The sequence below is a fragment of the Papio anubis genome, chromosome 9, assembly GCF_008728515.1.
Source record: "Papio anubis isolate 15944 chromosome 9, Panubis1.0, whole genome shotgun sequence".
NCBI lineage: Eukaryota > Metazoa > Chordata > Mammalia > Primates > Cercopithecidae > Papio > Papio anubis.
Window position 1 is genome coordinate 72750429 of NC_044984.1, and position 24563 is coordinate 72774991.

The 24563-nt window shown below is 35.5% G+C and overlaps 1 long non-coding RNA gene across 1 annotated transcript; it reads left to right on the forward strand.

Moving 5' to 3' along the window:
* Positions 1-5008: 5008 nt before the first annotated feature.
* Positions 5009-19867, forward strand: LOC103875872. Its single transcript, XR_634861.4, has 4 exons — positions 5009-5095; positions 5804-5986; positions 14746-14833; positions 18569-19867. It is a non-coding gene; the product is annotated as an uncharacterized LOC103875872 (long non-coding RNA).
* Positions 19868-24563: the final 4696 nt, after the last annotated feature.

Below are 24563 nucleotides of genomic sequence, written 5' to 3' on the forward strand. Positions count from 1 at the left end.
GGCCTGATCCTTCTATCTGGAACTTAACATGAGATAAATGAACTTCTTTATATCTCTCTGTTATAGCATAGGAATACCCGTTCATATGCTTAACTTATGCATATATGTGTGTGTAGTTGCAGTAAAATGACTTTTGCTCTGGGTTACAATTTTTAAAAGTATATATTAACTGTTCTATATTATCTTAATATTATTTTAATCTGATGTTCATTCATTTATCCTAAGTGTTTTCTTCTTCATGCTATCTCAGTGGATGAAGAGCTCACAAACTCAATGTCTCTCCATGGTAATTATGCTGTCATTCTCCCCTAAAAATAAGATCTGTATTTAATCACTTCAAGTTTAAAGCACTTTGAACCCTCTGGTTTGCAGCCTACTAAAGGCATGACTAGAGACTAAGGTATTTTACCTATTATTCTTAAGGGTTGGACAGATGCTAGGAAGCCATGGAGGGAATCCCAGGAAGCTGCAGCTATTCCCTGTGCGTAAGAATAAGACCCTTGGAAATCCCATTTATTAGAAAGTATGATTTAGGAATTTTGAATTTTAGTGCAGGTAAAGATGACTTAATTTTAGTTATATCAATGGATTGCCCAATACTTTAAAAATAGGAATAATACAACATTAATAAATAAATTAGTAGAGCAATGATGTTATTACATATAACAAATATGCTAAAAATTAATGGAAAAATACTAAAACTACTTGACCACGTGAAGCTACCTTTTTTTTAGTTACTTATGGTTTATTTTTTACTTTCCATATAACCCAATGATTAGTTATCTTATTGAGCAAAAAACAAATTAATGTATTTTAGATTTTATTTATTATAATGGTAATTATGTACTAAAGTTTTTTATTTCCTTTTTAAAATCAGTGACATCTCTGGACTCTGGGAGATAAATATCAAAAGATTAATAATGAACAAACACATTAGTCTCTAAAATAAGCACAGAAATCATCATTGCCACTTCTTACTCTTCCACCTTAATATCTTTATTTGCCTTCCACTAGAGGAATGTATGTAATAGAATCTGAAAATCAACACAGTTGTTGACTTACTTGTACACGCGTTTTACTCTTGGGAGGCTGGGTAAGTGGCTGTTTACCAGGTGGGAAAGCATCTAAGTTCTGATATTGTTGGGAACAGGATCTTGCAGAAGAGAGGACATTCAATTGGGAAATCGGAGACGTTAGTTCTCTTGGATCATACTACCAAGTTATGTGACAAGGCAAAGTGTAGAAATACTTGCATCTCCATTTCATCATCTCTGCAATAAGGGAAATATGCTAAATAATTTCTAAAACTCCTTAGGTTCAAATTATGATTTAAAGAAAATAAATGTAATCAATAAAAGTAAGTAATACATCATCATGACAGAACACTACTTTAAAGGATAGGGATGGATTTAGATACATATTTTTTGCTTTGGGGAAATAACCGAAAATTTAATAGTGGACTTCACACTGTATTTTAGAAAAATTCTCATTGCTCCCGATTTCTTGTGATTGTTGTGGAATCTCGCCCCTCCATCTCAGCTCAACAGTAAATGTACTATGAAGATTTTTATCCCCCAGATGGCAGTGCAGCATTCCAAGTTTAGAATGTTCTAGTCTGGTGCTCTGGAAAAAGGCAATATGAGCTTTTCTTATATTGTCTCCATCGCGATTTTCTGTGCCATGTTTCTTCCTTTTGGAGGAAATATGCTACGAATCTAATGTAACAAGACTTGAATAATCAGAGACAGATAGCTCATTCTGAAGTGAACATAGCAGAGATCCACTTCTGCCTGCTTGTGCAGCACTGTATCCAGTAAATAGTAAGTAAAACCATCACACAAAGTACTCTAATGAAATAATGAAAGTTTAAAAAACTATCAGGTAAAAAAAATCATCTATACTTTTTATTAGTATTTTACATGTTATTTTATCAGAATTTGAAAACATTTACTAAATGTAATAGGATTAAGAAACTTCTCAGCAATTATTTTTTAAAGATACAAATGAAATGGACAGCATCCACCATAACCATCTTTGAAAGAACTATAAGCTGCTTATGCTGTTCTGAGTGCTGAGACTTGCTTATGAGGCATATAAAAATCAACAGACAAATACAAATAGCTTCAGATGGTGAGCATGAAAAGAAGCCAGGAAAAGGGTCATTCCAGTTTTATGATAAAAATTCAGTGGAACCATTTAGATCAAAACAATATCTGGTCATCTGCATGGTCAAAGGAACTAGGGTGAATTATTTACATTTCCACCATATTTTAGATGAATGATGTTTTGTAGATTAATTATATTAAAAGAATATTTATTGCTAATGACAAAGTAGAAGAAGTAAGGACAGGAACACAAAATTTTGGAATGCAGTCACAGTTTTATGTTCTGAAGATTCCTTCACATTTAGGTCTAATGAAGTCTTTCCTGTTTACATTTTCTAGTAAGAAAAAGTATTCAGGACACAAAGATTTTGAATAACAAAAATGAAAAGTCCCCCTTTTAAACCACAGAATGTAGATTATTTTACTTTATGTGTTGCTTATGAGTTATCTACCTTTACTAGAGGCACCTCAGATGAATACTTCACTGCAGTGTAAAATTCTATAGCTGTCTATAACAAATACAGACTTCCAAACATAATGCCATCCTTCTCTATCCATTCAATTAAGGAAAAATCTATATATGCATATATGCACTGTAATCTATAATCACTGCTTGGAAAACAAAGAAAAACAAGATATATCTGCCTTCAATGAGCTTATATTCTAGTGGGAGAGATAAATTGCAAATAACCATGGACAGAGCACGAGCTGTGAAAGAGGCAGCATGGTAAGGATAGTGGGCTGTGGAGCCAGCACACTAGGATTCAAATCTTGGTTCTGACTACTAACATTCCTGTGTCTTTGGATAGATTATATTCTGGTTTCTTTATAAAGCAAATGATAATGAGAATACCCATCTCATAGAGTTGTTTTGAAGAAAATGAGTTAATATAGTAAACTGCTTGTCATATAGCAATGTCAGTAACACATGACAAAGGAGAAAAAAGTCACGGGGTTAAGAGGAAGCAAAGACCAATGAAGGAACTAATAGTTGCTATTCAAGGATACCCTTTAAAGACCGTCAATGATTTATTAAGAGAGGAGGATAGAAAGGGCAGCTTCAGGCTAAGGTAGCAACTTGTTAAATGTTAGGGAAGGAGGTAGTAGCTCAGTTTGATTGCAAATGGGATAAAAAGAAAAATGTAGGTCCAAACATATGCTAAGGACAACTTGTATTGGGCTAATAAGGAGATTTTTCTTTCTCAAAATACATAGAAAGTCACTGAAGATTTTTATGCCAGGGATGAATAGTCAAATTGTTGCTGTCAACATATCATTCTGGTTGCTTTATGAAAGAAACATTGAGCATAGAAGAAACTAGAGACAAGGAGCTTACAGAGGGCAGCAAAATCCAGAACAAAATGGGAGTAACTGTGATCATCACTTAAAAATCATTTATTGGCTTGCCAACTAGTTCAAAAATTGTCTTATCTAACTAAAGGTCCTATTTAGTAGTGTGCAAAATTTTACTTGCCCTTTCTATATGTATACTTCCACTCTATCCTATATATACACACATATATATGTATGTATATGTATATATGTGTATATATCTATATATAGCATTTCAGACACAGTTTTAAAATTATACACAAAATAGTTACATTAACAGACTGTCTTTCCTATTTCTCAAACATCCCAAACAGAGAAGGAACCTCTTATTTTTCTCATAACTGTTTTGTTTTGAAGATTAGTCTTGCAGAGGCTTACAGAGGCAACTTCTTTTTTCATTCAGTGTCTGTTGGCCTGTCCACCAGCAGTGATAAACCTGACCAACAATCCTTTCTTTCTCCTCATTTTCCTCTTTTCTTCCTCATTTTTCTTTTTCCAGATGCCTCTGATCTATTTTTTATCTTCCACAGCTTACTTCTGTCTGTCTTTCTTTCCTTCCTTCTTCCTAAAGGAATCAGAATATCTTAACACTTTTTTTCTCTCTTCCCACCATTGAAGCCAGCAGGGTCTTTGTTTAGCTAATGGACGCTGTTGTTCTGAAAGCAACAGGCAGTCCAGATCGAATTGGGGTTCTTGGTTCCAGTCGCAGAAGGGAAGAATGGCTAGCATTACTTAACAGAAATAGTATGATTCGAGTTCCTGAATCTTCTTTAGAATAAGTTCAATTCTGAGTCTTTGGAAAGAAGAGCAGTAAGTGGCCTGGTTTTGAGAACTGTCCCAAAACCCAGCTTTGATCATCAGTCACATGAATTTAGATAAGTAAAAGGTATCTTGTTGACCAGTTCATAAAAGCTAGATGGAACATGCTAAAAATTAAAAGTAAATAACCTGTTAATTTAAAAGAAGATTTACGTATAAGAAAATCAGGAAGAAGCAACCTTTCAGGAAACTAAGCTTTTTTGACGCATTTCACAGCATGCCTCATGGTCTTTCTCATGGGTACTCTGGCTTGTTAATCACTTCAGCAGTCTGGTTTTATCTATTTCACCCTTATGACCAAATGTGGCTGCTGCAAGCTTCTAAATTGACATGTCCTTAGTTTCAGGGGCCAAGAGCACTGAACTCTTCTATCCAGGACATGAGAACCTAGTCCAATAAAAGTGAACTTGTTGTCCTCAGTGCAATTAACTTGGGTCCTGGGGTCACATGGCAAACATATGGCTATATGGACTTCATTAGTTAGCTGTACCTGATTGCTGTAACAACAACACCACAGTCAGTGGCTTTGATAGCTTTGGCTTCCTCTATGATGTCAGAATTCTCTATCGTTTCTTCAACTGGGCAGCCAATGGGCGAAGTGACAGAACAGGTGGAGGAGTTCTTGGAAGGGTTCTTAGAAACCAGGACTAGAGGTGGTATTCATCATTTTCACTCACATTCTATTGCTAGAGTTTAATCACAGGACGATCTAAACAGAAGGAAGGCTGAGAAATTCGGTCTCTTCATGAATCCAGGAAGAAAGAATCATCTTCTCCACAGGGACCCATCCTGTTGGTCAGCAGGGAAGTTGACAGAGAGCAGTGTTGGGTGCTGGGCAGGTATCATAATGATGTCTTCTGTGATAAGACAACTGTCTTTTCCTGGGACTTTGGCAATGCCTCTGTTGACTTTCTCAGTTCCTGTAGCCTAGTTTAAATTGCTTGTTTCAGTTGAGTGATGTTATTTTTTTGACAGCATTCAAGAGAATTAAAGAAATGACTTTTCTTCCTTTCATTGCTACTCATCTGTGTTCTCAGATTGTTTATTAGTAATCTCTATTTCTTTTTAATGTTATCTCCATGGGAGAAAATCCTATTTCAGCCTAGAGATTTTATTCTGTAATTACATCACAAAGGATCACTTTATAAGGAAGGCATTGACTTTGAATTTCTGTCAGCTTCAATTTAAGCAGATGGAAAACTATGGATTATATACCACAAGCAACCATCTTTTTAAAGCTTAGCAACCAAGAATATTTTAACTCTCCAAGTCAGCTTACAAGTCTAGGACCTGCTCATCATCTCTGTGCCTGAATAGCTCAACAAATAAACATTTTGTTCATAAAACAAAATGGTATTATATTTCAGACAGGAGAAAGAACAGATGTGTCTCTCACAATGAGATTTTGTTGTTTCAATGCATCAGACTTTTCTTTACCTCTCTCTTCTCTCAACTATTCTAGAGAGGCTGGGTGCAATTGTTATGTGGGCTAAACTTTAAGAAATCTATAATAATCAAACCTTTAAATTGCCTCTTCTCTTTAACAGAAATCTGCCAGAGAAGTGCTGTGGGAGTGGAGAAAGAATGCTAGTTGTTAAAAAACCACGTCGGCTCATCACAGAAATGTGATTTCCATTCTTCCTGCCACACCAGTACTAAAAACTTAGGAAATGAGCCTTTTCATCTCTAGTTACCCGCTTCTGCTACTAAAGCCAAAAGAGACCCCATTGGTATGCCAGCCATTGAAGTCCACAGTGCACTGTAGAAGTATAGATCTGCACTCCTGCAAGGATATAGCTACTGAATGTGCAAGTCGCTATGTATACAGAAAGCTAATCCCCAGATTGTTTGTCTTTTAAAAAAAAAACACAAATCCCATATCAAGGCAGTACATTTATACTTATGCATTTTCCAAGCCACTTAACACAACTTAGAATAAATACATGAGAGTTCATGGACCAACACAGCTGACTGGAGGAAACTTGTTATATTTATGAAAGGCTGAAAATAATTGAGATTTTGCCATGTTTTCAATCATAAAATGGTCAAAGACATTATGACCCTAACTCCCCATTTGCTAAGCCAGAAAGCTGGGGAGCATCCTTTCCCTCTTATCCCACATCAAATCATATGTGAAGACCTACTGAATCTGTTTTCTAAAACTCACCTGAATCCATCCACTTCTCTTCATCTATACTGCCATCACTTTATCTAGTTTCCATCATCTCTCAGCTCACAATCTTCTTCATGTACTTGGGAGTTTGTTAGAAATGTGAAATCTCAGGGCTCACCCAACCCTACTTATCTACATTTTGACAAGATCCTCATGTGATTTATATGCATGCCACATTTTAAGAAACACTGGCATATCTCCCTGTCTCTACTTATTCACTTCCATTCCATTCTGAACACTGAAGCCAGGGCAATCTTTATAGAATTCAAATTTGATTGTGTCTATCTTGCTTAAAACTCCTCACCTTCATGTCTTTTGGCTCAAGTAAGTAAAAAGCCTTCAAATTAAGTTACAAAGCCCTTCAAGACCTGGTTCCTCCAGCTTTATTTCATAACACTTTTCCTTCCCACCCTATGCTATAGCCATCTTTGTTCCAAATATGACGTTCTGTTTCTCAAATGGGGTCTTTGCTCTCTCTGTTCCCTGGTTTAGGATATTCTTTCTCCCACTCTGTTCAACCTCACTCTATTAGGCTTCAATGTAAAGGTTGCGTTGTTAGAGATCCTACTCTCTTACTATCTAGATCTCACGGCATCATTTCTTGCCTTATAAAATCCAATATTGTATTAACTTGTTCAATGCATGCACTATTCAATAAACTATAACTTCTATGAGGAGAGATGCCATGTTTGTCGTGTGCAGAGCAATATCCCAAGCACTTGAGACAGCAACTGGCATGTGGCACTTATGACAGAGTGACCAAATGAAATAACTTCTCATAAAGATAAATGGACAGTTTCCCACATCTTTAAGAATAACAGTCTTCTAAAACTGTGAAGCACTGTCACAGGGAAGATGAATCAGATTTATTCTGATCGGTTCCAGAGGACAGGAAAATATACGGAAGGCCCATGAATGACTGCACTTATCTCAACATGATGTTGGCACTAAAATATCGGTTGAATAAATGAATCAGAACAAGTAAATAAAAGATTTAGGAGTAGATAAATTATTAATGATACAACTTAATACTGTTTACCAGGTACTAACAATGGAATGAAATGTTTCGTGAGCTCAGATTGCATAACCACTTAAAGGTTGAATAGGAAATAAAAAATACCTTAAGAAAGTGATTGAAATAGATGATCCTTCAGGTTCTTTACATCTCTAGGAGTCCACTATTCTATCAGTTCCTCTGTTAGGGAAAATAGTGCTAGTCATAACTGCCAGCCTTAGTTTACAGAAAAAAAAAAATATTGCTCATTCTTGTTAATGGTTGTATCACTACATTTGTGTACAGAGTTGTAGTAGTTTTATTTGGCATGATCAAAAGGACACTGACACCAAATGTGTCCCCACTTGATTGTCACTAGTCCTTAAACTCCATTAATAGAGAGTCTTTCCTTTGAAAGTGTTCCTTCTCCAGACACTGTTGACACTGATATTACAAACGCAGATGCCACAGAAGCGGCAACATATTTCACTCTTATCCATAATCTCCATCTTTATTTGGGTTTTTTTATGAGAACATATTCTTAGAGTTGAGAATAAACAGTGGAGGAAAGAGGGATGCAGTGGTAGCATTTGGAAGGTAAGATGGCTCTGGATCCAGGCTCAGTTCAAATATTTCTCCATCAGAGACATTTTTTGGATACCTCCATCTAAATGATATATGCATGTTATTTTCTTCTTTATCAACTTTCATTCATTCAAAATGTATTTGAGTGATTACTATGTGCTAAGTGCTGTTCTAGGTAATTAGGATGCATCAATGAACCAAAAATGACAAAAGTACTTCTCACTGTCAACCTTGCATTTTAGAAAAAGTGGTCTAAGAATCAAAATGTCAGCATCATCCGGACGCCTGAGAGAAATGCAGAATGAAAGGCATCACCTAGACCTACTTAATCATGTACAGCCTTTTAACAAAATTCTCAGGTTATATGCACGTTTAAGTTTGGGAAACACAATTCTATTGTGCCTGCTCTTTTATTTCATACATTTTCAGTTTTGTTTGTTTGTTTTTTGAGATGGAGTTTCACTCTTGTTGCTCAGGTTGGAGTGCAGTGGTGCAACTCGGCTCACCACAACCTCCGTCTCCCAGCTTCAAGCAATTCTCCTGCCTCAGCCTCCCTAGTAGCTGGGACTACAGGCATGTGCCACCATGCCCAGCTAATTTTGTATTTTTAGTAGAGATGGGGTTTCTCCATGTTGGTCAGACTGGTATCGAACTCCCGACCTCAGGTGATCCGCCCACCTTGGTCTCCCAAAGTTCTGGGATTACAGGCATGAGCCACCGTGCCCAGCCACATTTTCACATTGTTAAATGATACATGTTTATCTACTTAAAGTCTACTTGCCCTACTAAAAACTATGTGAGGTCAGAGGTTAGTAGGTAAAGATGGAAGAGATGGGTAAATGTAAATAACAAACTTCATCTGCTCTTCAACTCTGCCAAGGTACCACCTTCTGCTGACTTCTTTTTTCAGTCCCACCAGCTGATCTACCGTACAACAGGTAGGGCAACTGAAATGTAGGAATGAGAATTAACTAACATCCGTGAATTCTTTTTTACCCTCTGTCTCAGCATCTTCATCTCCTCCATTTTTTAAAACTTGCATAAAAAAATACTAGCATAAGAATATCTGGAATAAAATGTGATAGCATTAATTCCTGAAGGTAAAAATGTTTGTGATTTATGGAACACAAGAAATTAAACCAGTATCCTTACCTCTACTTTCATCCTAGCCATCCTCATTTAAGATTTCTTTTTCCAGTTTTATTACAGGACTTGGTTCTCTTTGACAGGAATAATGGGCTTTGGTGGATGACAGGATTGCTCCCACATCAAACTTTTTGTAACATATACTCCGTAACAAGGGTTGGCAAACCACATCCCGTGGGCCAAATCTGACCATTCTGAATCCTTTTTTCGACCCATGAAAGGAGATTTAAAAAAAAACAACTTTTAAACAGTTAAAAAATAAAATAATCTTTCATAATGTATGAAAATAATATGAAATTCTAATTTGTGTCCATAAAGTTTTGTTGGAACACAACCATGCTCATCAGTTTATTGTTTATGCTTAATTTCATGCTATAGTGGCAGAGCTGAATAATTAAAATACGGACCATATAGCCACATCAAAATCTAAAGTATTAGTACCTGGGCCTTCACAGGAAAAGCTTCCACCCCCTGCTCTATAGTAGCATTATCCCATCAAACTAAAATGTGAGTCATATATGTAGTTTTAGATTTTTGATAGCGACTTTAAAAAGTTAAGTTTAAAAAGGCAAAGTTAATTTTTAAAATGTTTTATTGAGTCTAATATATTCCAAATATTATTTTAATGTGTAATATTACAATTGAGATGTTTTAATTTTATTTGTATTAAATGTTTTTCAAATTCAATGTGCATTTTACACTTCAGTGTACCTCTGTTAGAATTAGCCACTTTTCATGTGCTAATATCCACATATGGCTAGTGGTTACCATGTTAGCGTAGTTTTAGAGTATATAGTTAAAAGTTAAATAATTTGTCTTAATTGTAGACATGGAATTAAAAGTTATTATAAGATTAAAATGAAATATCAGTGATAGGAATATGGCAGAAGGAAATTATGCCTCATAGCTTAAAGTATCCCTTCTTTGATATATCAAGAAAACAAGGCTGGGTACCGTGGGCTCATGCTTGTGATCCCAGCACTTTGGGAGGTTGAGGCGGGTGGATCACGAGATCAGGAGTTCGAGACCAGCCTGGCCAATATGGTGAAACCCTGTCTCTACTAAAAATACAAAAATTAGCCTGGCGTGGTGGTGCATGCCTGTAGTCCCAGTTACTTGGGAGGCTGAGGCAGAAGAACCACTCGAACCTGGGAGGCAGAGGTTGCAGTGAACCGAGATCACACCACTGCACTGCAGCCTGGGTGACAGAGCGAGACTCCATCTCACAAAAAGAAAAAACAAAAAAGTCATGGGTACATGAAAAGCAGTCTCATAAAAGAAGAGTATCCAGATTTCTTGGTTCTCAGGTTTGCATTACAGTAAAAAGTTTGTTTCCAGGGTTTCTGTAGACAGAAGCAAAACCTTAATAGGTTAGAATTTATTTGGGAACAAGAGATGGACTTTATTTGTGGATTAGATTTTTCTGAATGCACTAGATAACTAAATGGCAAAACAAACAAACAACAACAACAACAAAAAACCCTAGAGAAACCCATCTAAAAATGTAATTGTAGCCTACTGCTTGGGGTGAATAGTGGGTGGTCTTTGCAGAACAGATCACTGAAAAGACCACCTGCTATTCAAAACAAAAAAACCAAAAAACTTTCTTTGAATTGGATCCCCTGAAAATAGGACACCAAAAGATAATATAAATATAGGCCACCCTTTTGAAAGGGATATATTTTTTATAACCTGATATAAGGCACTATGGCTTGCTTTCAATATATGGAGTGTCTATCCTACTTAGCATGCATAATAGCATTCCACAGCTTTCTGAGTTACTAAAGGAAGGTCTCATCTTCAGCTCTTGCCTTCACTTACCATCTGTTCTTTTTCAAAACCACAGTGCCTCAGCTGTGCTGTAGAAATTGAGAAAGTTAATGACTTCTAGCTCTGTCTTCTATTTTGTGGCACTAGGTAGCTCCAAATATCTTTCACTATCTCAATTTCTCCACCTGTTAAGTGGGGATAACGATGATCAAATAATGTGCACAACGTCAGCAGGGGTTGGAAGCGTTCTGTTTTGTCTTTTTATTTAGATGGAAAGAACATGGTGTTGTTTTAGTGCTGTAGAAAAAACACAGAAAATGTCCTTTGCTATTTAGCCACTCATATGCTTTTCTTGTTCTAAAAGATCCAACTTTCCTTAATTCAGTTTGGCAACAAATGGGCATCTCCTTCAGGTAAAACCTGCTTCATAACAAAAATAAAAGGATTTGACAAGGCGCTGGGACAGTTTCCAGTACAGTCCAGGACATTAGAAGATAATTCAATGAAAGAGATATAAGGTCTGAGAACACAAAGGATGACTCTTAATTTTATGCAGCAACAAAGCATGTTTACAACAGACAAAATGGGGCATCGAACAGAAGATTTTTATAAAGCAAACGTACTCACACCTGAAGAAAATTCTCTTTTTGTTTGCTTGCTTGATGTAGCCCTATCTTGTGCTGACAAAACACATTCTTTGGTGTATTATTCTTTGTGATTCTTCTCTCTTTTGTCCCTGAGCCCTGTAATGATGTATTATCTCTATAGAGAGCAGGGTGTGCTTTATGATGGATGAGAGATCCCATAGTGAAGGATATCCATCATCTGTTACAGCTGAGTTAACTGAATGACTCTGCCTGTGGCCAGTTGTCTGGAAGGACACTTTCAAAAAGGATCTGGATATGGCACGACGTGCACTTGATTTCTGGAATGTGGCTGACACTGACACAAGAACCTTAATAAAACCACAACCCTAATGGCCAACTAAAATGAGAAAAACGTGGGGAGGAGGGCTGTGATAATTTGGACATTTGGCCGATTTCAGTGAAAGAATAAAATATGAGCCCTAAGAGTGTCCATTTCTCCTAATCAGCCTGCAGAGCTGCTGAATATGTCTTAAAGAGGCTCATTTGGAAACCTCTGAGTTTCCAAATAATCAATGAATTAGTCTTCATTGATCTGCACTGTTAAGAACTACAGAAGTTTTGGGGTTTGTTTGATTTTTTGGTGTGTAAAATTAAAATTTAATGCGTTAGAATGCAGCACGACGTTACTTAAATATCTTGAGCTTAGAAAAACGATCTTGGTTGAGGTGGCTTTACTCTTTCCAGCTGGGTAGCCTTAAAAAGTTCATTTGCCCAATCTCAGCCTCCCTTTCCTCAACTTTTATGTGCATATTTTCACCTTGATATGTTCCTATATTGTGCTGTCCAGTATGAGAGCCACTAGGCACGTGTGGGTATTGTGTTCTTGAAATGCAGCTATTGCAACTGAGGGACTTTTTATTCTTCATTTTAAGTCATTAAAGCCAAACTTAGCCAAGGCAGTATAAATTTGTTTTAATACTAATTATTTATTATAAAATTAGCTAAACAACATAGCAAAATGTATTTATGTTCCTTTTACCTTTTTAACCTACCTACTAGAAAATTTAAAATTGCAGCCAGGCTCAGTGGCTCCCAACACTGTGGGAGGCTGAGGCAAGCAAATCCCTTGAGCCCAGGAGTTTGAGACTAGCCTGGCCAACATGGCAAAACTCCATTTCTATTTAAAAAAATACAAAAAATTTAGCCAAGTGTGGTGGCACATGCTTGTAGTCTCAGCTATTTGGGAAGCTTAGGTGGGAGAATAGCTTGAACCCAGGAAGCAGAGGTTGCTGTGAACCAAGATCACACCACTGCACTCCAGCCTGGGCAACACAGTGAGACCCTGTCTGAAAAAAACAAAACAAAACAGAAAATTGTATTGTATAGTAACTCTTGTTATATTTTGGCAGGGGCTATACTATGTGCTATGCTATGTTCTAGCTAGTGCTATGCTAGGAAAATGATTTCAATTAACTATCATTCTACTTCCATGGCTATGTATTATTGAAAATAATATTGTCATATTAAAATACTTCCATGGCTATGAATGTTCAACCAAACTATTAATGAGCTATATTTGTCCCTTTTTCTATAGATATAATTATTTTTTCTTTTTCTATTTTAAACATTAAAGCAGTTTTAATAAGGGAGAGCCTATATCCTTGATGAACGGGGATAAAAATATTTCTTTTTTTAGGAATATAAGCTCTTCACATTTACGTTAATCAGTGTCTGCTTTGCAACTTCAAGTAATACCTCTTATCTAAGATTTAACATTTTTTCTTTTTTTTTTTTTTTGAGATGGAGTCTCATTCTGTTGCTGAGACTGGAGTGCAGTGACGTGATTTCAGCTCACTGCAACTTCCACTCCCTGGGTTCAAGCAATTCTCCTGCCTCAGCCTCCAAAGTAGCTGAGATTACAGGTGCCTGCCACCATGCCCTGCTAATTTTTGTATTTTTAGTAGAGACGAGGTTTCACCATGCTGGCCAGGCTGGTCTCAAACTCCTGGTCTCAGGTGATTAACCCATCCCAGCCTCACAGCTGGGATTACATGTGTGAGGATCCACGTCTGGCCTTTTTCTTATTTTAATAATATGCCTCAGACATGTCTTCTGGAGATTAAAGGCTAGCTTTAAGAAAGTTGCTAAGTTTAATAGCTCTCTCTGAGTTGAAGGACGATAGGGATACGTTTTTGCTTATTCTGTTTAATTTGAGGAGAGTAAATTTTCTAGATTTCAAAAGAAATAAAATATTTGCTTTTTCTTCATCAACAAGGAAGATCTTGGAGCTGCTAGATCTTTAAGAGCAAAGTCTCGACCTTTCCTGCACAGCCTCTGACATTTAAAGGCCAGGGCAATCAAACCTATCTCAGAGGTGAAAACTGCCAGTTCAAGATGTCATCAGTCAGCCCTTCCCAAGATGCCATATTCATGGCTAGGGATTGAGATCAGCATGTCATAAAGCCCTAAACACAGAACAGAAGAAACACATTTAGACATATGGTTCCACATGGATTATATATTCCCTGAATAAGAATGATTCTTAGGCTAAGGGTCAGGCTTATTTATCAAATGATAATGCCTGTCAATTCAAATATTATTGAAAATAATATTGTCCTATTAAAATATTGACTACATATTAGTTTGTCTTAGGAAAACATCTTTACTCTAAATATCTTAAAATCATCCAAATAGGATGTTTTGTCTCCTTTAGTTCAGAGTAGTATACTATATTTTTTAGGGTTGAGACAATTTTCTTATTTTCTTTAGTATCTTCTCCATGCTTACCAAAGTGGGGAGTTTTCAGTTTCTGAGGCTGCCCCGAATGGCATCTAATCAGCATCATTAAAGTTTTGTGCTTTGTCTTTTATCTGGATTTTCAGTGAAAGGAGCCTAGCTTCTTTGTCATGCGCATTTCTCTTTTCTTATTGAATTTTTTATCATTGTAATTGCAACTAATTTTCTCAAGAACCAAGAAATATTCCTTCACCCTAGCTGCCTTTGAAGAACTTCCAAAGACAAATCACTGAATAGTGAAACAGCATTGATATACCTAACCTCTTTTATATCATTCATTCATGTGTATTTTATTTTTCTGGAAAGAGGAAAGGTAGGATATGGTTCATTGAACTGAGAGTGTTTCTGAAAGTCTTTTCTTTTTCTCCCTTTCTTAGAGCGATAATCACTGATAGTATCTTTTTCTAGAATAAGATGTTTGTATATTCTTGGCATTAGGAACTCTCCTCCATTTGCTGCCCTTGTTGATGACTCGAATCTAAGATGACTACTGACAATCTCTAGGAGAGGAAATCATTTCTCACAAGTAAGTTGAAATGACAGACCTTGCAAATAAAGATTTTGTGTTGATACAGATGTGAAAACAAAGCATATCCTCAAACATTAGAACATTCGATTCCTAGTGTAGCAGGGCATTTATCACAGTGTTCTTGGAGACGAATCATCTGCCATCTACAGAGAGAATATGAATATTGTCGGTGGCACGGATCGTCTTTTTAAACATAGCATACAATTAAGGCCTCCATAGTGTAGCTCAATTAGAGAAAATATCTTCATATTTTTATTGTCTCAAGCTGGTCCAATTGGCTGTTTCATTGCCTGAGATTTTGCGGAAACTATTGAGCTGGAAAATCTATCTGTATTTTAATGTAAAATAAGAATTCTCTAATTCCAAATCATACACAAAAAGTGTATTTTACAGGGAATGTGATAAACAGAACATGTTAATTCCCTTCTGAGGGAACCAGGCTGCCTTCTGGGTGCTCTCCTTCTCACTTTCTCTTTCAGTATTACTGATACCAAAATCATTTCTTATTGACACTGCATATTTGTGCATATGTAAGGGTGTAAGAATTTAGCACCATTGACAACATGAACCGTGACACCTCCTTTTAACTTAAATACGTTATGTGGCAGGAACAGAATTCTCTTAACTCACCATAAAAGGCCATTGGTAACTACCAGAAATGAGTGGAAATACTGAGCTGTTTACACAGTAAAATCACTCCTCTGTACCAGCACTTCAAGAACAAAATGAAAAGTGAAGTGGGAAAATGTGGGCTTTGAACCAAACATTTTTCCTGTGTTTTATTTTTTCAATGGAGTAAGGAGAGGTGCTTTTTGTTGTTAGAAAAAAATAAATGTATGTGCTTCTTACAGAAAGGCAAATAATTAAACATGGTTTACTCATTGTGTTCTTTACTCTTGGCTATCCGCATGAAAACATTCTAAAAAGAGAAATCTCATGTTATTACAAAGACATGGGTTAAACTGGAGTGTGATTATTTTATTTAACAGATTTAAGAGAATTTTTCAGGCAAAACTCTTTCTATGTCCTGTTACCTGACCACAGTAACAATGATTTGTTCATCTGTTTACAGTTACTTCCTCACGATAAATGACCCTATTGAACAAATTCTTTTAGAGGTTCTGATGGTAAATAACAGCCAAACATTCTCTCTAAACAAAGCATCAACCATTTTTGAGTTACATTGAACAGGTATGTTAGACAGGATAGGCCAAGTAATTCTGTAGTAACAACCACAAAATTTTAGTAGCTTACAAAAATAAAAGGATTGATTTCTTCTTCATGCTACATGTCTGCTGTGGGACAGCTGTGGCTCTATTCTACATTGTCTTTATTCTAGAATCTGTCACCCATTAGCTGCTCACTGTTTGATAAGTGAGTTAACGAAAGCAGGAGAGAGCATGCAAACCATGCTGTCACTCCTATAGTTGGGCCGCCAAAGTGATAACATTTGCTCCTTTTTCACTGACCCAAACAGGTCACATGGCCAAATTTGTGAAACAGCACGGTGATGCATCAACCTTTCACAAGGAAGGGGAGGGACCAAATGTATGTGAAGAGTAACACAATCAACCTCATTGATTATATATCCCCTTTAGAATGGAGGTTAGAACTCTAAAAATAGCTGATGACTTTATCAATTTACAATTAAAAAAAAATTTTTTTTTTTTTACAACTTTTCATCTTGAAAACCTAATTGCATCAGCCCCGCGTGCCAAAAAAAGTGCATGTTCATGTTTCTAAAACTTAAAAAACAACTATGTAATATATATATGCTTGGAGTTGGAAAACAATCAGCTGAAGTTTGAAGGGAGGGGCAGAAACGGCCCTTCCATTAGGATTCAAATTAGAACCAATTGTTATTTACCAATTTACCAAATAAAATCTTGGCTTATACCTGTGCCAGGTCAGCTAAAAGATAGGCATAACTATTCATTATAACAGATTTTACTAGAGTCCAATGTATTTTTAAATTTAAAATGGATTATATCGTAAAATTTATTTTGAAGAGTAATAAGGAGACATTATCACAGAAGTCTCTGATTCTTTGTTACAAATATTTGGTTTAATAACTGAAAGGGCAACAAAAAATTTGGTAGACATTTTTCAATCACCAATTTTTTTTTAAATAGCTATATCCAACTTTGGGGAATCTTGAAGGAACATATTCACCTTTGAAGAAATATATTCATGTATTTCTCTGTTTCTGCATATGAAAATCACTTAATGTAATTTGGCATTAATATTCTAGTTCCAAGTAATCTGTGTAAGTACTCTCCTGGAAACCTCCCTCTCTTGTTCTGGATTCATAATTCTTCATTTATTCACTTATTTTCATGGAATTGGGGCAGTTGTTAAAAGTTGATCAATTTAACCCTAGTAATATTTTTTACTACTTAATGGATCTTTGTTGAATTTCATAAATTTAGAACCAGTAATAGCTGCTACTTTATAATGACTTGGTAGAAAATAGTTTGTAAGCAGGAAATTTGAAGGTAAAGATTAGTCCTTAGGTGTATGGAAAGAGCTGATGATTGGAGAGAAGCTCAGAGATCCTGACAATTTGAATCAGAGCCAGAGGAAGTGGAAGGGCACACATGAATTGTGAAGTTGAGTCACCGTGGACTTCATTTTCTTGTTGTAATGTTTGTATTGCTGTTCATCTTATTATATATTTATGGAGCATGGTTTGTGTGCTTGGTGATTTCTAACAACATAAACACAAATCACTATCCTCAGGAGCTCACAAACCAGAGGAGAAAACAATGACAGACCTGCAAATATACAATGTAGTGGGAGAAAGAAGGTGCCCCTTTTTATTTACTTTTAATTTTTCAAATCTCTATTAAATCATTTCTGTGCAAAATATGCACAGCCATACTTTCTTTCTGGCTTATCTTCATTGTGGAGTTATGGAAAGGACAGATAACTATTTCTTTTCTCCAAAATGTCCAAGGTTATCAAAGTAGGGCCCTGTCTTGTTATCCTCAATTTTGACTTAGAAGTGGACTCATCAAAATAGCTATTGCTTATCGTACTTTACATTATATAAAAATCTGATTTTTAAACTGTCGAACCAGTACACAAACATCTAATCTGCATTGGCTAATGCATCTTCAGTGTAATGGTGAGCATTTTGCTATCTTGAATGTTTTGTATTATATTATTTATAAACATAGGATCAAATGGTATTTTGTTGTAGTTGAGGTTTAAGTTTAAATATTAATATTTAAAATAGGCCAAGTAAAAAGGGAGATTTCACAGATGAGGATGAAGTGTGTATTTCAGGTTGTGAAGTTCAAGAAATACTGTGAATAATGCTCTAAGTCTTTGTCTGAGAGGTACTTGTGAATTTTATGTCTTATGGATTTCGCTATTTTGTTTTAGCTATTTGAATCCAAATATTTAATATCAAATTCAGGAAATTAAAACTCACTGAATAAGCATATGAAAAATAATGTAGTATGGATGCTGGAATTTTACTCTGGGGGTTCAAATTCTTCCTAGCTCATGAGAAGCTAATATATATAAAGTATTTGATACATAGTAAGTAGTCATATTCTGTTGTCTGACCTTGAACACATTTTTCTATACTTCTGAGCTCTCTTTTTCTGTTAAGTTGAAATAATACTTCTAAAGATTTTTATGAGGATTAAATGAATATTAACAATGTCTCATGATATGTCTCATAGTTTGTAGGTACTGCATATACTTTCAATTCTTTATCATTAGGTACACATTTTTGAATCATCAAATTCACTGGTGTTACCTCCAAAACAAGATGTAGGGTGAGAAGATGTGGTTTTGAATTTCAACGCAGTCTGTAACTGGCTGGATTTTCTTGGAAAAAAATTAATCACCTCATTAAAAATATTGAAATATTAATAGCATGTCTCAAAGCCTTATGAAATTTAAATTCAGTGATAGTATACAAATAACAGGCCAAATAATCCTCCCACAAATGTTTACTGAATATTCACTATGCGATGTCACTTTTGTTAGGTTTTGGGAATATAAGATTATATAAGATGTAATCATTGACCTTAAAGTATGTGGTAGTAGGTGATCATCAATATATGCTAAATTTGACCTCACTCTTTCATCCTTTCTTTAATTAAGAAAATAACATTTTAGTGTTTTTGATTGCTACCTTGAATCCTAGGTTCTAGCTAGAAGACACTTTGGTAGGTCATGGCTATTAGAAAGCATCTAGGCTAGAAAGCCCTCATGCCATGTAGAAAAATCCTATGTTATTTGGAAACTCCAGGATAAAAACTGCCTGTTACTTTGATAGAAATTGTGCATTGAAATGAGTCATTCAGTTGTATTCAGGTAGCTGGCAGTACACATTAATTTGTTAGCATGGTGATGATGTCACTTTACAAGTGAGTTAAAGGATGAAAGTTCCAGGTGGAAGAGACTTGATGCTCCTCTGAACTGCCTGGATCCCTGGCCCTGCACTCACAGTTGAAGATCAACAACCTACAGATAGGAAACCCGCAGCTTACCATCTGATAATCCTTGGCTCTGACTGCTAGAGGTGTGTTGGCTTTCTCTGCTGAATAGACAATTATCTGTCCACTTAATGTGGCATTGAATGTCTTGCTGCTGATTTATTTATTAATCCTGGACCTTGGGCCACCACAGAAACATGTAGAGCTTGTTTTGGATCTTTCGTGTAATATATGCCTCACTCTTACCTGTAGGCATCTCAGGATTTATTTCATGGACACAGAGTGAATATATTGTTCAAATTTCAGTTACATCCTTTAACAGAATTTGCTCTTGACTTGGAGTAAATTGCTTTAATCTCTTTCAATCTGACTTTTCATCTGTAAAATCGGAGGAAACTAAAGTAAAACATTACAGAATGCTTAGCATTGTAACTGGTACAGATTAAGGACTCAGTAAATGTTAGATGACTAGACTGATTCCTGGCAGAGCAAGAAAAGCAACTCTACTTTCCACAGTGGCTGAATTAACTTACACTCCCACCAGCGGTTTGTAAGTGTTCCCTTTTCTCTGCAACCTTGCAGCATCGGTTATTTTTTGACTTTTTAGTAATGGCTGTTCTGATGCAATTTCTCAAAGAACTTAAAACAGAATTACTATTCCACCCAGCAATCCCACTGCTGAGTATATACGCAAAGGAATATGATTCATTCTACCATAAAGACACATGCATGTATGTTAATCATGCATCATTCACAGTAGGAAAGATATGGAATCAATCTAAATGATCATCTCTGGTACACTGAATAAAGAAAATATGGTACATATACATCATGAAATACTATGCAGCCATAAAAAAGAATGAGATCTATTGGAGCCTGGAGTGTGGGAAGAGGGAGAAAATCAGGAAAAATAACTAATGGGTACTAGGCTTAATACTTGGGTGATGAAACAGTCTATCCAACAAACCCTCCTGACACAGGTTTACCTATGAAACAAACCTCATATATCTCTGAACTTAATAAAAGTTAAAAAATAAAATAAATAATTTTACCTGGAAAAAAAAGAATGAGATCATGTCCTTTGCAGCAACATGGATGGAGCTGGAAGCCATTGTCCTAAGCAAACTGATACAGAAACAGAAAACCAAATACTGCATCTTCTTACTTATAAGTGGGATCTAAACAACAAGAACACATGGACATAAAGAGGGAAACTACAGACACTGGGGTGCCTGCATTGAGGGTGGATAGTGGGAGGAGGGAAAGGATAAAAAAAGTACCTATTGGGTATTATCCTTATTACCTGGGTGACTAAATAATGTGTACAGCTAACTCCAACAACATGCAGTTTACCTATATAACAATCCTGCACATACATGTACCCCTAAACCTAAAATATTTTTTTTAAAGAAGCTCTAATGAACAGAAGTGCAATATCAAGGAGAGAATTGACATGGAGAGACATCCATCCTTGGTGACGTATTTAGAAACAACGCCATTTGTGTGGTTTAGAGTTGGTAATTATTACTCATAAGAATTTTCAAACTGATTGATAATACAAAATGTATTTGACCCCTCAAATAATGCATTTGTTTCATTGTTTTTTAAATGTCATTTACATGATCTGACTTTAATACCTGAATTTCAAACAAATGCAATGTATGCACTTCTCAATGTAACTGAAAAGATATTGCATGTTTTCAACCACATAAATGGTCCAGTAAGTAGCATTTAAATCAAAATACAGCATATCTCTCTTGCTTATGTAATGTTCATATTCTAAAGCATGTTCCATGGGCTAATATGTTATACAAGAACAGGAAGCTACTGTTTTACATGGAGAATTACTTTAATAGTCAGCTAGGTCAACCTAGAAAACCGCTTCTGGAAGGTTCCACTCAAATGTTACCTCTTTATCGCACTACTCCAGGACTCAGTCATTACTTCTTCTGTGTTTTCCCAGCATTTTATATTAAGCTTTTATTACATCACTTATGTTATTTATTATTTATATATTTATCTTTTAAACTATGCTTTTTCTTATTTTTAAATATTTGCCTTTTAAACTTGTTTCTTGTCTGGGCATAGTGGCTCACACCTGTAACCTTAGCAGTTTGAGAGGGCGAGGCAGGTGGATCACCTAAGGTCAGGAGTTTGAGATCAGCTTGGCCAACAAACTGGGCTCGTGACACCCTGTCTTTACTAAAAGTACAAAAATTAGCCGGGCATGGTGGCATGTACCTGCAATCCGTGCTACTCGGGAGGCTGAAGCAGAAGAGTCGCTTGAACCTGGGAGGTGGAGGTTGCCGTGAGCCGAGATTATGCCACTTCACTCCAGCCTGAGTGACAGAGTAAGATTCTGTCTCAAAAGAAACAAAAATTCCCAAACTTAATGCTGTTATGCCAACTAGGTTTTAAAGAATGGTCACGAATTGAATAGTAATGGATATCATGGATATTAAACTACTTCTATCATTTAGAAATTTTCTACATATAATAGCCATTTAAGGAAGGGCATAATTACTATTACTCCCAATTTTCCGGAAAAGGACCTGACAGAGTTTTATGGTTTTAAATAAAATGCAGTATGTGTAGTGTGTCCAGATTCACATTGCTAGCAACACAGATTCAGGACTCAGATTTTGCCATTTTGTCCCTAATACCTTAAGGACAAAATGACTAAGCAACTGAAATACAAGAATTTCCAACCAACAAAAATGTTTATATTTAAATTGAAAGATATGGGTAAAAATAGGATATTCAGATTTTTAAAAAGGGAAAACATTAGACAAAAATATTAAGACAAGTAAAAGGCTTATAAAACATTGAAGAGATTCAAATTAATGTGAGGTGGTTCAGATTTAGACCAATCTGTTTTGTTTTATAAGATGAACATTTCCAAATTTGGGGTGAAATTATTGTTTTAATCATTTAATTTATATATTCCTTTTTAATTGACATAATAGGAAACATAATGGCCTTATTGAAAACTTAGTTCTATAGCATTCTTTGATATATGCCCATGTTGAAATATTACTGGATCATGGAATCAGAAGGAAATGCATTGCCTTATGAGACATAGCTTTAGGTGGAGCAAGAGTGTTTTAACAGGGAATGAAAATGGAAATTAATAAATACCATGAAAGTGTAAGAGAAATTTTGTGTATATGTGTACATATGCATTTCTTTGGAAAGAAGTTCCATAGCATTCATGACATTCTCAAAGTCATTTATGACCACAAAGAAGTCATGTAGAAAAAGGAGCTTTGGAACAAGAGCCACTTAAATCCCATTTATAGACTCCTGTGTGTAAATTGCTTTCATTATGAGGTTGATGAGGAAATTAAATTACATAGCCTATGTAAATAACTGGTTTTAGAAGGTGCATAATAATGCAGTATCTACTAATTCTCATTCTCTTTCATTACTTGAGGAATAAAGTCCAAATTATTTAGCTCAACATTCAAGAAATGTACAAGATTTTTATCAAACTTCTTTTTCTGTCTTCATTTTTCCCATACTCTTATTTTCTAGTCAGATGGGATTATTCACTGCCAAGGACCATACTTACCTTCTCATTCTAGTCTCTTGTTACTGTTACTCCTCCAAACTCATTCAATTGATTTCATCTAATTTTTGCCCAAATATTAAGGACTTAATATTAAGGCTCATCCCAATGAACCTTTGATAACTGTTCCATGTATATATTTTTTACTCCTCTCAATTCAAAAGCACTTTTTAACCTCTGATGATTTTGAGTATGTTTTATTTAACAATAAGAATATGCATGTGTCCTGTAACTTCTCTCTTAGGCTATAAACTCCTTGGGTCAAGGACCACATTTCCCTCAAATTTGTACATACCTAAAGCCCAGAAAAAACTGAATATATATTTGTGAAATTACTGAATGATTCTAGTTAATCCCCTATTTGCAGACCAGAAATAAATCTCTAACAACCTAAAGATGTGCACACTGTTATTCTATACTTTAAACTTATGATAAGCTGTCTAGCATGAATGATACAGAAATCTAAATTATGTAAATAAAATGTCTCTTTTCTTCACAAAAATATATAATGAACTGCATGTAACACCTAAGTCAGTGTCTGAGCCTACACATGCATGAAATGTCCTAAAATGGTCCATATTTTTTACAGAAAAGGCATCAGAGCATGTTTTATAAAGTTAGTTCACCTCACCTTTAATAAAATACCCATTAATATCAACTACATAACATATTTTGTTTTTCTCTCTTTTTTTTTTCCTCTTTTGGTTATTAAAGTGCTTCCTTTGTGAAATAACTTTTGTTTAAGAACTGACTACACTGATTTCATAATCAAACATTTAGCCAAAAACTAAACTTTACGTATGTCCCTACTTTCCAGAGGTCAACATTTGATAAATAATTATCTTTCACAGTTCCTAGTTCTCAATGACCTTCATTCTAGCTTTTTACCCTTCCTCCTAAAATAATTTGTGAAATGAGAGAGACAGAAAGAGAGAAAGAGACAGAGAAATCGAGAAGGAGGGAGGGATGATAAGACAGCAAAAATCATGTTGGGGATAGCACTCAATGAAGTTAGGTAGAATACATTTCTTGCCTGTGATGAAGCCAATCAATCTCAAGAACACTGAGAAACTTTATTCATTATAATGAACATCACAAGAGAAAAAATATTAGGAGAGATTCAGGTTATCATAAAATGGTTTTAGAAACTGGTTTCCTTCTCCCCGTGAGTTGTTATACACTGTCTTTATCAGTCTATCAAAACACTGCACTTCCATTAGTGGAATGAGATTGCAAAAATCAGAAGACAAAAAGCAGAACAAGAAAACCCAAACCTTTTAACAGTAAATAAAACATTTTGATAAGAATTCTCACAACTCTTTATATTAACATTTGCTTGTTTAAAAGAAGATGAGATTTTGAGAAACACTGATTTTACCTGTAGTCAACTAGTCTCTGCCTAAAAAAGTGAAGGCTGAATATTTATAGAACCATTTTGTCATATATTTTATGTCTTTACAGCATGTAGTTGATAATTTTCCTAATAAGGTCACCTTTCAGCAAATGCATTTGCAAATTCACGTGGCATACTTGCCTAAAAATAAGGCCAATTTGTGTGAGCTGAGGATTCTCAGTTTATCCCATGTGTCTTTTTCACTGCAGTATACCCAATGCAGCAGCAGAAAATATTTTTGGCAGCATTTATTCACGTTGATCTTTGTGTCTTTCTTTGTACATTCCAATAAAATAATAAGGTGATATAGGA